Raw genomic sequence first — 12097 nt, forward strand, 5'->3', positions numbered from 1 at the left:
TATCCTTCCCCACCGTCTTAGAGAGCCATCTTTGTAATAAAGAATATAGAGAGGAAGGTTTTATAAAGTTCTGTAAAACTAACTATTATATACCCCACCTCCCCCCCAAGTCTCATGTTAGTCCTCCATCTCTGCAAAAAAACAGGAAGGAGGGTTCCTTTGGAACCAGGAGAGATTTTTGGCCATTGTAATTTTCATAGCCTTCACTTTCTGTTGTTTTGTTGTGGTTGTTCTTTCCATCTACATTATTATATTTATGTATGTTGTTTTCTTGGTTCTGTTCATTTTGTTTTTCATCAGTTCATATAAGTCTTTTTATGTTTCTCTGTATTCATCATATTGTTTCTTACAATATTCCATTACATACTTGTACCACAATATGTTTAGCCATTCCCTGATCAAGGTGCATGTACTTTGTCTTCCAGTTCTATGCTACCAAAAAAAGTGCTGCTATAATATTTTGGTGTATATAGATACTTTTTTTTATCATTGACCCTACCAGTATCATTGCTGGGTCACAGGATATGGACATTTTAGTCACTTTATTTGCACAGTTTCAAGTTACTTTTCCAAATGGTTGGGCCAATTCCCCTCCAACTTTAACTATTCTTATTTTTTGGTAGTTTCTGCCAATTTGTGGGGTATGAGGTAGAACCTCAAGATTATTTTGATTTGCATTTCTTATTAGTGATTTAGAGGATTCTTTCATATGGTTGTTACTAGTTCACAGTTCTGGGAACTGTTTGTATCTTTTAACCACTTATCTATGAGGGAATGGCTTTTGGTATTGCATATTTCTGTTACTTGTCTTTATAACTAGGATATCAGACTCTTCTCAGATATTTGATACAAACATTTATTCCCCATTTAACAGATTCCCTTATTTTAGTTACATCAAATTTGTTCATGCAAAAGCCTTTCAATGTAATGTAATCAAAATTATCTATTTTATCTTTTAAGCTTACCTCTATCCCTTCTTTAATTAGAAAATCATCTCATGTCCAGAGCTGTGAAAGGCATATGCTTTTCTTGTAAATTTTTTATGGTATGATCTTTGATTTTCAGATCACATATCTATTTTGCATATATTACAGAATATGTTATAAAGTACTGGTCTCCCCAAGCCCAGCTTTTGTTAGTCTGCTTTCCAGTTTTCCCAGCAGTTCTTGTGAAATAGGGAGGTCTTTCCTAGGTAATTTCTGTTTTTAGTGTATTGAGTTAAATTTTTTTTTGATTCTTCTTCATGTAGTGTGTTCCATTCATCGATCTGTTCTTATTTTTAACTAGTACCAAATGATTTTTTATGATTATTGTTTCATAATATAGTTTCATGTCTGGAAGTGCTAATACCCCTTCATTCCTACCTTTTCATTATTTCCCTTGATATTCTAGATCTTTTGTTCCTCTAAGTGAATTTAGTCATTATTTTGTTTAGCTCTGTAATGTATTCCCTAGAAATATGGTTGTTTTAGGACTACTTTTTTGGGTGTATGAGGCAATTGGGGTTAACACTAGAAGGACCAGCCTCCATACAGTTATTGAATGTGCTTTGGTAAATTGGTTTTCAGATATTATAGTTATTTTGAATGGGACTTCTATTATTGTCTCATCAATTTTGCTATTGCTATATAGAAATGATGTTAATTCTGTGGAATTTGAACTTTACATGAGAGGCAATATGGAGCAATTGAAGATTTTTCAGCAAAGGAGTGATATGGCCAAATTATAGAAGCTAACTAACTGGCTAGAATGTACAGAATTCATGGGGAAGGGAATGAAGGCAAATTCAATAATTGTTGTTATTGATACCATGCGAGAGTCTTGACTTCACTGAGTTTATTAAGTATCTCAATTAGTTTTTCTGCTGATTCTTTAAGATTATCTAAATAAATTGTTATGCCATCAGCAAATAGTGATAGTTTTGTCTCTTTGCCTGTCTTTAATGCTTCTAATATCTTTCTCTTGTCTTATTGCTATTGCTAGCATTTCTAGAACTTTCATATAATAGAAGGGACAGAGGACCATCCTTGCTTTATTCCTGTTTATTGAGAAAGTTTCTAGTGTTTTTCCTTTGTATATGTGTGAACTTTTTACTTTAGGCAGATGCTTTTTACTTTTTTTTTTCTTTTCTTTCCTTTTTTTTTTTTTTTGCAAGGCAGTGAGGGTTAAGTGACTTGCCAGGGTCACACAGCTATAAGTATCAAGTGTCTGAGGCCAGATTTGAAGTCAGGTCCTCCTGAATCCAGGGCTGGTGCTTTATCCACTGTGCCACCTAGCTGCTCCGATGCTTTTTACTCTTTTTTTAAAAAGATCCTTCGTATTCTTTTATGCCTATACTGACTACTGACTCTTATTGAAGTTCACTAGGAGATTGCTGAGGTCTGATTCTCATCCATTCAGTTCCACAAATATTTATTGAGTACCTACTGTCTGTAAACACAGTGGGAGTTGCAAAGATAAACAGTGTATAGTTGTTGCCCTCAAGGAGCTTACTGTCTCTTACAGGGAGATAGGACATGCTTAAGAATAATTTTAATACAAGGCAAAACATGATGGGTCTTTGGAAGAGGAATGAAGTGTAGTGGTGACAGAGAATGGTGAAATTCTTTCATCTTGTACAGGGTCAGGGTGAAGAGATATCAATGACGACTTTGAATATGACTTCAAATGATGGGTAGGATTTGATCTATCTATCAGTCATCTATCTATCTATCTATTTTTATTTGTTTTGGGGCAGGGCAATGAGGGTTAAGTGACTTGTCCAGGGTCACACAGCTAATAAGTGTCAAGTGTCTAAGGCCGGATTTGAACTCAGGTCCTTCTGAATCCAGGGCCGGTGCTTTATCCACCTACACCACCTAGCTTCCTTGATGGGTAGGATTTTAACGAGAAGAGATGGTAGGGAAGGACATCTAGGAACATTTTCCACAAAGTCATGCCTATCTACTTTATTCCCAATGTAGCCACCATATTATAGATTCTCTTTACTAATTACCAGGACAATTGAAATTGCTTTCATTTTCTTCCTCATCTAATTTATCCTTTATACTGTTACCAGACATTTTATATATATAAAATCTAGCCACATTACTCCTCTACTGAAAAATCTTGAGTGACTACTTATTTGACTATCATACAAGGTTCAAACTCCTTTGCTTGGCATTTAAGGCTTTCCACAGGTGTGTTACCCTGCATCTCCACCCCCGCCCCCCCCCCCCAACTAGATGGCTTGGCTCCAGCTGAACTGAATTGTTCTTCATCTTTTGAACATGGTATTTTCTTTCCCATCCCTGTTTTGTTTTTGCTTAGGCTGTTCTCTGTGCTTAGAATGTCTTCCCGTCTCTTATTTACCTGTTGAATTCCTACCCATCTTTCAAAGCTCAATTTAAAATTATACCTCCTTTGTAATGCTTACAGTTGCCCGTCTATAGGTACTTTTCTCTGAAGGACTCACTGTTTCACACCTCTGTAACATACTTGGCATGTAATATTGCATTATTATTTTCTGTTTATCTTTCCCTCAACTAGTCTGTAAACTCTGAGGCAGGGAGTGCATCTCATCTAAATTTTGTATTTCTCCCAAGACTTTGCCCAATATTCTGCACAGAAGCATTTTTTAATTGATGCCTTGTATTTTTACAGAAGGAGCATTTCCAAATATACTATTCACCTCTCCCCTACTCAGTGAGTCTCCTCCTATAAAAAAGATGAAAAAAGAAAAATAGCAGTTTATCAAAACCAACTAACACATTGATTTTGTATGAAAGCACCTGCTCCTTCCTAATGCATAGTCCCCCATCTCTTCATTGGAGGGAGGAAGGTGCTTCTCCCCCTCCCCCTGTTGGGGCAAACTTGGTTTTATTTCATCATTCTTTCCCTTTACATCATTGTCTTTGTGTATATTGTTTTAATTATTCATGAACATATCTTTATGGGCAGCCAGGTAGTACAGTGAAAAGAGTGCCTGGAGTCAGGAAGACTCATCTCCCTGTGTTCAAATCTGACTTTAGACAATTAGTAGCTGTGTGATCCTGAGCAAGTCCCTTAACTCTACTACCTCAGTTTCCTCATTTGTAAAATGATCTGGAGAAGGAAATGGCAAACCACTAATATCTTTGCTAAGAAAACCCTAAATGGGGTTACAAAGAGTTAGACATGACTGAACAACAATTAAACATATCCTTATTATACATGCATCAATTCATGTGTCCCATGAACATAATTGTTTTCCAAGTTTCATGTTCCCATGTTTCTATGAATTCTTCATCTTTTTCATTTCTTTTGGTGTAATAGTATTCTGTTATGGTCATATGCCACAATCTGCTTAGCCCTTTCCTGTCACTGGGTGACACCAAAATTATTGCTATGAATATTTTGGCATATATGGGACTTTTCTGTTTTTTAACTTCCTCAAGGGTATACAGGCCTAGCAATGGAAAAATCTGGGTGAAAAGGCATGGACATCTTACATCACTTTTTTTTTTTTGAGGCAATTAGGGTTAAGTGATTTGCCCAGGGTCACACAGCTAGTAAGTGTTAAGTGTCTGAGGTTGGATTTGAACTCAGGTACTCCTGAATCCAGGGCCAGTGCTCTATCTAGCTGCCCCTTACATCACTTTTTAAAGGCATAATTCTGGATTGCCTTCTAGAGTGGTTGAAACAACCTATGGGTTGTATGTGCCACTAATACAATGCTCGTGTGCCCTTATAATAGGATCTCAGGATCATAGGTTTAGAGCTAGAAGGGATTGTAAAGACCATTGAAACCAACCTGCTCTTTTTACAGCCGAGGAAACTGAAGCACAGAGAAGCTAATAATGTCCTTGCAAGTAAATGTATGAGGCAGGATATTTATATATCCCAGGTCTTCTTGATTTGAAGTCTCCAGTGCCCTATTCCCTTTGCCATGTTACCTCTCAAGTCATTCAATATATGTTTGTTGGAATGAATTAAAGAAGGAACACAATGAGCAAAAGCTCATGATGTCTTCGGGGAGTGTTCAGTATTTTAGTTTTGCAGCAGAATAGGTCTTAGAAAAGGGAAATAGTGAGAGGTAAGAACAGAAAGCTAGCTTCGGACTACAGCAGGGAATGCCTTGGATATCATAGTAAGGAATTTGGAATTTACTCTGTAAGAACTGAAAAAACATTGGAGGGTCAGGTTTTATTGATGTGTTAAGCTTGTTACTGCTATGTGATTCAATTAAAATTAAGGATATGATGGCGAAGTCATTTTATTTATTGATTGATTGATTGATTTTGTGAGGCAATTAGGGTTAAGTGACTTGCCTAGGGTCACACAGCTAGTAGGTATCAAGTGTCTGAGGCCGGATTTGAACTCAGGTCCTCCTGAATCCAGAGCCCATGCTTTATCCACTGCGCCACCTAGCTGCTCTATGAAATCATTTTAATTGGAAAATCTGACTAGAGTCTAATTAGATCTTTTTTTTTTTTTGGTGGGGCAATGAAGGTTGAGGTTGGCGGGCCAATGGGGGTTAAGTGACTTGCCCAGGGTCATACAGCTAGTAAGTGTCTAGTGTTTGAGACTAGATTTTTAACTCAAGCCCTCCTAAATATAGGGCTGGTGCTTTATCTACTGTACCACCTAGCTACCCCATAATTAGATCTTGATTATTCTTTTTACTCTTCCCTCCCTCTTTCCCAGTGCCTTCCCCTTTCTTCTTACTGTTCTACTTTTTCATGATCATTTTGTTTGGTCCTGTCTTTCAGAAAATAATCAGCTGATTTCATTCCTTTTCAGGCTGGGAAGCTGGAACACATACATCTGATTGGATGGACTGTGCCTTGTAGAGAGGAGGACCAGAGATGGAATCGTAGTCTTAGGTTTAATTTTTCTTCTTGGGATTCACAGTGACTTCCAAACACTCCACTTCACTGTGATACTTAGCAGGTCTGATGGACAGACCGTTCCTATTTACCTTGCCCCCTTTTTTTCTCCATGTGGAAAGAAAGGCAACAGAAACCAAGAGAAAATTGGTTTAATGAATGACTGTGCTACCTCAACTCTCAGAACATGGGCCCTCCTTTAAAGGTAAGATGTTGGTGTGATTTCAGGTTGTTATTGTTGGCATAAGGAAAATCATGGTATGGCCATTTCCAGAAAGAAATACCTTAATTGTGAAAGGGCCTTGTTTAGCAGAACCACAGTGACAGCTAGATTTGACACAGGTGTTGCAACCTTGTAATTTTGAGAGTGTTAAAAAAAATTAGCATTTATTCATGGACAAGTGGCTTTTCCAGTGCTGTTCTTTAATGTTAGGCCTAAAAAATCATTTAGTAGTACAATATTAACCTTGTATATTTTCCAAAGACTTTAGAAGTCATTATATCATCATATATCCCAGCATTTCCCTGAGGCAGCTCCAAGACAAGGTTTTTTTTTTTTTACTTTGTTTCCTTTTATTAGGTAATGTACCAAAGGGAGTAGGGAACTTGTCCAAGGTCCTTAAACAAGGAACTACATTAGATAGTTCAGGTTATATCCTATTTTTGTATTTTATCTTATAGCTTTAGTCTTTTTTTGTTTTTTTCAACAAACATTTGCTGTGGAGCCCCAGTCTTTTTTGTTTTAAGTGGAAAAACATTTCCATTGTAGAACAAGAAGGTTTTGCCTTTCCATTTTTAGCCTTTTCAAGAGACACAATAGATTAGAATAGTTTATCTCGTATTGTTACCCGTGAAGAACCCCTTGTGGGATTATTCTCCAACTTGTACTTGTATTCAAGGATGGCATCTCCCCAGAGCTTGGCTCCTACCTTGATTTTTAAGATCTCCTCTGCTGAGCTTGCATCTTCACTTGTGAACTGTCTTTTAAGGATCATCTGAAGGAATGGCCATCTTCTGTCAGCAACAGGGATGTCCTGTCCGATTCAGTCAGAAAAGTGTTCAGGCTTCATAAAGGAATCATTGGTCTTAACACTTTGTCATCTGTAATTACAATAATTGAGTTGTAAGGGAACCAGATTTCCTCTTATGCCCACGTTCATTTTTTTCATCAATCTACTTTTTTTCCCCAAGAGTACTTCACTGTCAGGGTAGCTAGGTGGCGCAGTGGATATAGCACTGGCCCTGGATTCAGAAAGACTTGAGTTCAAATCCAGCCTCAGACACTTGACACTTACTAGCTGTGTGACCCTGGGCAAGTCATTTAACCCTCATTGCCCCGCAAAAAAAAGGAAAAATAATAAAATAAAATAATGAGAGTACTTCACTGTCTGGAATTTTGCTTATTCTCCCTCAGTAAGGATTGTGATTCTGTCAGCACAGGATGTCACAATAACCTAGGCTGTTAAAACAAACAAACAACATCCTTATAACTTTGAAATATAAGAACCAATTTGGATAAAAGTTGAAATGTTTCTTTGGACTTGGATCAGACATGGAATTTTATTGGGGAAGTTATGATTAGGAGAAAGTGGGTTAGTTGCTGTATAAACTGATAGAAGAAATAAACACTGTGATCATGAACATAGTATACAGTTGTGTTCTTGTATCATGCACTTGAAGAGTTGGGTCTTTAGCCTAAATAAGTATATCACTAGTCAGAGTAGTCTAATCCAATTTCAATTCAGTAAATATTTAATACTTACTATTTGATACTCCAGGGGGATCCAAAGATGAATATGAAATGATCTCTGCCCTCAAGAAGTTTACAGTCTTAAAAAGGAAGTTGAGACATAAATAAATGCTCATAATAGAAAGTGGAATAAGATAAGTGTCATAAAAGATGGTATAAAAAAAAGTGCTGTGAATACACAGAAGGAGAAATTACCTCAACGAGAGAGACTTGAGGATGATTTCGTGCTTGGAGGAGGTGGCATTTGACCTGGGTCTTGAAGAATGAGTAGGATTTTGAGAGGCAGAGGTGTAGGAAAAGGTAGAACCAAATCTCTAGAAGTAGAAAAACTTGGGGTGGGGCAGCTAGGTGGCACAGTGGATAGAGCACCAGCCCTGGAGTCAGGAGTACCAGAGTTCAAATCCGGCCTCAGACACTTAACACTAGCTGTGTGGCCCTGGGCAAGTCACTTAACCCCAACTGCCTCACTAAAAAAAAAAAAAAAAGAAAAGAAAAACTTGGGGCTTATTTAGGGTATTGGAGAATAATTGAACACGGCTGGTGCATGGGGTGCATGAGGGAGGGTAGCTGTACTAAAATGGTCCTTGAATTCCAGGTGGTTTTCTTTGGTGGGCAGTAGGGGACTATTGCAGGTTTTTTGGAGACTGACATGATCAGAGCTGTGCTTTTGATCATTATTTTGGCAAGGGACTGAGAGTAGGGATGGTTAGGAGAGGCTCAGGAGAGGGCAATGTCCCCACCTGGAAAGATTGCTAGAAATTTTTTTTTAAGTTATACATGAGTAGTCATGGAAAACATTCCCACATTAGCTAGGTTGTGAGAGAAAACAGTTAAAAAACAAAACTTCAGATTAAAGAATTGTCAAAGAAAAAAAATGTTTCAATCTGTTTTCAGATACCATCAGTTTTTTCTCTGTAGATGGATTGCAATTTTCTTAAGTCCTTCAGGGTTTTATTGGATCATTGCCTTGCTGAAAATAACCATGTGCTTCCCAGATTGCTAGAATTTTTGTTTGTCTTTTTTTTTTTTTTTTTTTTGCAGGGCATTGAGGGTTAAGTGACTTGCCCAGGGTCACACAGCTAGTACGTGTCAAGTGTCTGAGGCTGAATTTGAACTCAGATGCTCCTGAATCCAGAGTGGGTGCCTTATCCACTGCGCCACCTAGCTGCCCCCGATTGCTAGAATTTTTAAGTAAAAAAGCATTTGGTGGGGGCAGCTAGGTGGTGCAGTGGATAAGGCACCCACTCTGGATTCAGGAGCACCTGAGTTCAAATTCAGCCTCAGACACTTGACACGTACTAGCTGTGTGACCCTGGGCAAGTCACTTAACCCTCGTTGCCCTGAAAAAAAAAAGCATTTGGTACAATTTGTTCAAGCATTTATTAATCAATAACCACTTATTAAGTACCTACTATGTGCCAGGCACTATGCTAAACACTATGAAGGAAGGGGAAAAAAAACAAAACAAAACGAAGTCTGACCTTGAATAGCTTTCAATCTTGTAGGAAAGAAAATAAGTTAAGATCATACACAAATAGTCATAAAGTAGAACTGTACATTGGAAAGGTACAGATATTGTTACAGAAGTTCATAGGAGGGGAAGCTCTTTTTTGCTCTTGGGGGGGTGGTTAGGGACATTGATGGAAAAGGCAGCAGTTGAACCAGACCTTGAAAGATGAGCAAAATTCTGACACGTGGAAATGGGTCGGGAAGAGCACTAAGTGTAGAGTGAATTATGTGAGTAAAAGCATGTTTAGAGAACAGTAAGTAGTGAGAGGGTTGTAGACAGTGGAAGCACAGAAATCAGAGAAGGTTTTAGAATAGGTCACTAAGAGGAGGAACACTGAATTCTTTTTTTGTTTTTTGTTTTTGTTTTTTTTTTATTTTTATTTTCAGTTCCAAGTTTTCTCCCTTCCCCACCCTTTGAGAAGGTAAGAAATATGATAACCTGTATACATATGAAGTCATGCAAAACATTTCTGCATTAGCCATCTTTTTTTTTTTTTTTTTTTTTTTTTTTGCTGAGGCAGTTGGGGTTAAGTGACTTGCCTAGGGTCACAAAGCTAGTAAGTATTAAGTGTCTGAGGCTGGATTTGAACTCAGTTCCTCCTGACTAAAGGGCTGGTGCTCTATCCACTGTGCCACCTAGCTGCCCCATTATCCATCCTGGGAAAAAAAAAAGCCTGGAAAAATAAAGAGAAAAAAATATGCTTCAATTTTCACTCAGAGCTTATCAGTTTGGAGGTGGATAGCATTTTTCATCATGAGTAGTTTGAAATTGTCATGGATCATTTTATTGACCAGAGTTTCCAAGTTTTTCCCAGTTGATTATAGTTACAAAATTGCTGTTATTGTGTATCATTTCTGAGAGCACAGCAATATCCATCACATTCATATACCACAACTTGTGCAGCCATTCTCCAATTGATGGTTATCCCCTCAGTTTCCAATACTTTGCCACCACACACACAAAAAGAGCTGCTACAAATATTTTTGTACACGTGGCTCCTTTTCCATTTTTGTTGATCACTTTGGGGTACAGACATAGGTAGCAGAGCTATTGCTGAGTCAAAGGGAATATACAGTTTTAAAGTCTTTTGGGCATAAATCCAAATTGCTCTCTAGAATGGCGGAGGCAGCTCACAGTTCCTTCCAAAAGAAACACAGTATCCTTAAGGGGTCAAACTTGAAGTGAAGCAAGTAGGGAAGTTGTAGTGTGGCCTGAGAGTAGAAAGAGTCCCACTGGCTTTGTAGGTGGAGCGTCTGGGTTCAAACCCTTGCTCAGTAATACTGTGTGACCCTGGACAGGGAGGGCATTTAACTTCCCTGAGCCTTAGTTTTCTTATCTGAAAAATGATAGTTGGAATAGATGATCTATAAGGTAACTTCTAGCTCTAAATTGTGTTATCTTGTGTTTTAAGTAACAAGCGAAGGAGGTCTTTGGTATAACATTCACGGGGGATAAGAAAAGAGAAAATATAAAAGTTAGAGACAATATAGTATACTTAGTATGGGAAATATTAGGTATTAGAAAATCAATCAATCAGTAAGTATTTATTAAGGATCTACTATGTACTGAGCACCGTGCTAGTCACTGGGGATGCCATTGTAAAGGATGAAACAATTCCTGCTCTCAGTGACCTTAAATGGGGGAAACAAAAAGAACATATAAAATACAGACAGCATAATTATGAAGCCATGCATAGACACACATACATATACACAAAGTAGTTAAGTATAAGGTGATTTGGGTGGGAGGGGAATGAGAGAAAACTTTATGCAGAAGATACTGCATCTTAAAGGAAAAAAGGGAGTCTGTGAATGTCTTCTAGGCATGGGGGATAGCCAGTATGAAGACATGGAGATGGGAGATGGAGTGTCATATGGGAAGAATGTGACATACATTTAGTTTGAGAGGGGGAATAATATCATATGACCTGGTAGAGTGGGGTGTGATTGTGTAGGGCTTTAAAAGCTAATCAGAGAAGTATACATATATACACACACACACACACACACACACACACACACACACACACACACACATATATATACATACATACATATATATTTGTTTTTTTTTTTTTAGTGAGGCAATTGGGGTTAAGTGACTTGCCCAGGGTCACACGGCTAGTTAAGTATTAAGTGTCTGAGGTCGGATTTGAACTCAGGTACTCCTGACTCCGGGGCCGGTGCTCTATCCATTCCGCCACCTAGCTGCCCCATAGAGAAGTATATATTTGATCCTAGAGGCAATGGAAAGCCTCTTGGTTGAATAGAGAAGTCACATAATCAGATCTACTATATTTAAAGAGAATTACTTTGGTAGTAGTGTGTAAGATGGAGTAGTGGTAAGAGACTTGGTCATGGTAAAAGGTGTTTTATTCGGGTGGTAATGAGTTTTTTTTTGTTTGTTTGTTTGTTTGTTTGTTTTAGGCAATGGGGGTTAAGCGACTCGCCCACAGTCACACAGCTAGTAAGTGTCAAGTGTCTGAGGCCAGATCTGAACCCAGGTACTCCTGAGTCCAGGGCCAGTCCCCTAACCACTGTGCCATCTAGCTGCCCCGGTAATGAGTTTTTAAATATATTTTGATTGTAGAATTTGTATTCAGTTCATTTTAGAATGGAGAGGGGGGGGGCAGCTAGGTGGTGCAGTAGATAAGGCACTGGCCCTGGATTCAGGAGGACCTGAGTTCAAATTCAGCCTCAGACACTTGACATTTATTAACTGTGTGACCTTGGGCAAGTCACTTAACCCTCATTGCCCCATCCCCCCCCCCCCAAAAAAAAAAAAAAGAATGGAGAGAGGATGTGGTTCCCATCCATTGGTCATGAATTCAAAATTAGGTTAAAACACTGGTAGGTTTCTCATGCATAGTTTTGAAGGAAATAGGAGCTGTTGGGGTCCAAAGGTATTTGTGTCAAGATATATGGCAGGTTACCCCAAGGGAATCCTGTGGTGGTTCAAATAAAAGTAATGAAGACTTGGCAGTGGTAGCAT

The 12097-nt window shown here is 38.3% G+C and overlaps 1 protein-coding gene across 7 annotated transcripts in view; it reads left to right on the top strand.

Annotated features, from left to right (window-relative positions):
• AREL1 (apoptosis resistant E3 ubiquitin protein ligase 1) overlaps positions 1 to 12097 on the top strand; it is a 69007-nt gene that overhangs the window by 20146 nt on the left and 36764 nt on the right. For all 7 annotated transcript variants that reach the window (XR_006354782.1, XM_043983719.1, XM_043983717.1 and 4 more), the window contains exon 2: positions 5761 to 6051. The gene's annotated coding sequence lies outside the window, so the exon portion shown is untranslated. The remainder of the gene's footprint in view (positions 1 to 5760; positions 6052 to 12097) is intronic.

Source organism: Dromiciops gliroides, chromosome 2 (assembly GCF_019393635.1).
Source record: "Dromiciops gliroides isolate mDroGli1 chromosome 2, mDroGli1.pri, whole genome shotgun sequence".
NCBI lineage: Eukaryota > Metazoa > Chordata > Mammalia > Microbiotheria > Microbiotheriidae > Dromiciops > Dromiciops gliroides.